At 35.4% G+C, this 4,043-nt stretch overlaps 1 non-coding gene across 1 annotated transcript; it reads left to right on the forward strand.

The window, feature by feature from the left end:
• The first annotated feature begins 880 nt into the window (after positions 1 to 880).
• On the forward strand, positions 881 to 1,094 carry LOC122892716. Its single transcript, XR_006381451.1, has one exon. It is a non-coding gene; the product is annotated as a small nucleolar RNA U3 (small nucleolar RNA).
• The last annotated feature ends 2,949 nt before the right edge of the window (positions 1,095 to 4,043 follow it).

The following is a 4,043-nucleotide window of genomic DNA, read 5'->3' on the forward strand; positions in this document are numbered from 1 at the left end:
CACATTAAGGGAAAACAACTCAATCTTTCACCACTAATTATGATGGTAGATGTAGGATTTTTGTAGATGCTCTTTATCAATTTGAGGAAGTTTCTTCCTTCCTAGGTTGCAGAGAGTTTTTATCACAAATAAATTGAAATTTTTGGAATGTTACTTCTGTATTAATGTATTATATGATGAATTTTTGTTCATTAGCCTGTTAACATGATAATAGCATTGACTGATTTTCAAATACTGGATTAGCTTTTCTTCCCTGGAATAAACACAATACTCATAAAGTATATGCTTTGTATACACCGTGGGATTCTATTTGCTAATACACTGCTAAGACTTTTGTATCCACCTTAACCCAGAGTGTTTGTCCGCAGTGTTTTCGTGTGTGTGCTGTGCTTGTCTGATTTTCCCATCATAGTAATACAGGCTTCATAGAATGTGTTGTAGAGTATTCTCTTTTATTTAATGAAAAAATTATAGGAGATTACTGATAATTATTTTTTAAGCATTTGCTATACTTTTCAAATAAAGCTAATCTAGAAATTTCTTTTTGGGAGTTTTTAAGTTAAAAATTTGATTTCTTTATAGTTTTCAGGTTATTCAAATTACTTATCTCCGATTGGGTGAATTGTGGTAGTTTGTACTTGTGGAGAAATTGGTCCATTTTATTTAAGAGATTTCATTATGGATATATAATTTACTACTCTATTGTGTCAACATTTTATCTGATCAAAAAAAGTGTGGCAACTTCACCTCCCTTTACATCATTTTACTCTTCCTCATTTGTAATAGAATTGTGTTACATCTCTCTCCCTATGCACCGAGGGATATTAGACAGTGTTACAATGTTTGCTTCAACCAGCTAACATAATTTAGAAAATCTATCAAGACCATATTTTCAGGGATCATTTCTACAGTCTGTTACTAGAAAAGTTTCTCTCCATGTGTAGAATGCCCAAAACCACAAGGAGGAGATGCAGTGTCCCTTCCTGAGCATGAAGCCAGGTCTGGGTGTTGCTTCCCTAGCTTCCCTTTGCCACTGATGATTATTTTTCTCCTCCTCTGGGAGAGTAAAAGGGAAGGGACATCCTTTGAGAGGCTTCTAAAAAAAATCTGTCCTATTTACCCATATTTTCACTCTTGCCATGTTCTTCCTTCCTTTTGGTTCCTTCATTTCCCTTCTGTGGAGAGAACTTACTGTAGCCATCCCAGGTATATTGCAGACAAGTACTCTCCAAGTTTTTGAGACTGTTTTGATTTAAAAATCACTTAAAAATACCAGGTGGTGGGTATTATAGAGGGCACAGCTGGCATGGAGCACTGGGTGTGGTGAAAAAATAATGAATACTGTTTTTCTGAAAATAAATAAATTGGAGAGAAAAAAAATCACTTAAAAATGTAGTGGGCTTTAGAGACACCTTGTTGACCCAGTCTGTAGATCAAGCAACTCTTGGTCTCAGGATTTTAAGTTTGAGCTGCACATTGGGTGTAGAGATTACTTAAAAATAAAATCTTTTCTTTTTTCAGGAATATTTTATTTATTTATTTGACAGAGAAAAAGTGAGAGGGAACATGCAGGAGGGGAGGAGAGAAGAAGGAGAGAGAAGGAAACTCCCCACTGAGTAAGGGGACCAATGCAGGGCTCCTGGGGCTCGATCCTAGGACCCTGGGATCATGACCTGAGCCAAAGGCAGATGCTTAACTGACTGAGCCACCCAGGCATCCCAAAGAACCTCTTAAAAAAATAAAATCTTCGGAAAAATTTAATGGACTTTATTTGTGGCTAGTTTTACATTCATAGAAAAATTTAGTGGCAAATACAATTTCTTACTTACCTGTCTCACCACCACCCACCCACCCCCATCCCAGTTATTTCCATATTAACAACTGGCATTAGATTGGTACATTTGTTACAGTTATGAACCATTATTATTATTAACTGAAGCCTATCTTTAAGGCTCATGTTTTGGATTACACACTTTATGGCTGTACAAATGGATAAATGACAAACGGATGACAGAGAGGGATCAATCGCTATGGTATCAGAAACTTGCAGCGTCACTGTTTTAACAACGCCTGTTCCCCCCCTATTCTTCCTTCCCTCCCTTTACCACCTCAAATCCTGGAAACCACCAGCCTTTCCACTGTCTTCCCAGCTTTGCTCTTTCCACTGTCATATAGCTGGAATCATTCAGCTTTTTCAGATTGGCTTCTTTCATTTAGCAATGTGCATTTAATAAATTTTTTCCCTCTGGCTGCTTTCATCATTATTATTATTTTATTTAACTTTTTGCCTTTAGTTTCCAGAAGTTTTACTACATTGTGTCTTGAATGTTTCTTTGGGTTTATCCTATTCAGAATTCAGTCAGCTTCTTGAATCTATTGTCTATATCTTTAGCCAAACTCAGGAAAATTTCAGACATTATTTTTCTGAGGACTTTCTCAACCTCACCCTTTATACTCTCCTTCTGGGACTCTGATGTTAGATCTTTTGTAATAGTCCTCTTTTTCCTGTCTATTTTGTCTATGATGTTCATATAAGATAATTTATATCGTTCTATCAAGTTCATGAATTCTTTCCTCTGTTCTGTTCTTCTATTGAGCCATCCACTGAATTTTTAATAGTGATTACTGCATTTTTAAAATTTCTCAAATTCCACTGGTTCTTCATTACAGCTTCTATTTCTTTACTGAGACTTTTTACAAGTTTTTAAAAAATGCTTTTGCCAGAATGTTTATTTGATTCATATAAAAATTAGAATCTCCAAAAAAAAAAAAATTAGAATCTCCTCGTCTAAGCTACAAAAACTCTTTCTGGGATTTTGATTGGTGTTGCGAGAATTAATATACTCACTATATGGCATCTTTCAATTCATGAACATGGTATGTCATTCCATGTATTTAGGGCTTAATTGCTTTCATCAGTGCTTGGTAGTTGTCAGGCAACAGAGCCTGTGCCTGTTTTGTTAGGCTTATTTACATATGTTTGTAAATATATATTTACTTATTTAGTTATATATGTGTGTGTGTATATATATATATATATATATATTTAAATTTTAGAGGTACTGTGAATAGTACTTAAATAGTACTTTAAAATCAGTTTCCTATAGATTCAATGCAATCCCAGTCAAAATTCTGGCAAGTTATCTTGTGAATGTTGACAAACTAATATTACAGTTTATAGACAGAGACAAAAGACCAAAAATAATTAACATAATATCAAAGGGGAAGAACCAAGGTGGAGGACTGATGCTACCCAATGTCGATACTTACTATAATGCTATAGTAACCAAGGAAGCATGGTATTGTTAAAAGAAAAAACAGATAGATTGATGGGACAGAACAGGAAGCCCAGAAATAGACCCACATAAATATCATCAACTGATCCTTGGCATGAGAACAAAAGCAAAACAACGGAGTGAAGGTGGTCTTTTCAACAAATGGTACTGAGACAACAGGACATCTACCTGCAAAAGAATGAATCTGGACTCGGAGCTTACACTCTCCACAAAAATTAACTCAAAATGCACCACAGACCTACATGTAAACTGCAAAATTATAAAATTTACTCATTGAAGAGATGACAGGAGGAAATCTAGATGATCTTGAATTTGGCAATGACTTTTTAGACACAGTATCCAAAGATAAGCTGGGCTCTATTAAAATGAAAAACTCCTTTGTAAAGACAATGTCAAGAGAATGCAAAGACAGTTGACAGATTGAGAGAAAATATTTGCAAAGACAAATTTAAACTGCTATCCAAAATATACAAAGAACTCTTAAAACTCAACAATAAAAAAACGGAACAACTAAAAATGAGCCAAAGACCTAAACAGGTACTTCAGTAAAGAAGATACATGGATTACAAATAAGCATGTGAAAAGAGGCTTCCTATCCGATGTCATCAGAGAAGTGCAAAACTTAAAACAACAACAGACACCACTCCACACCTGTCAGCATGGCCAAAACCTGGAATGCTGACACCACCACATGCCAGTGCGGTAACAGCAACTCCGACCATAGCTGCTCAGAGTGCAAAATGGCGC

This window comes from Neovison vison, chromosome 12, assembly GCF_020171115.1.
Source record: "Neovison vison isolate M4711 chromosome 12, ASM_NN_V1, whole genome shotgun sequence".
Lineage (NCBI taxonomy): Eukaryota > Metazoa > Chordata > Mammalia > Carnivora > Mustelidae > Neogale > Neogale vison.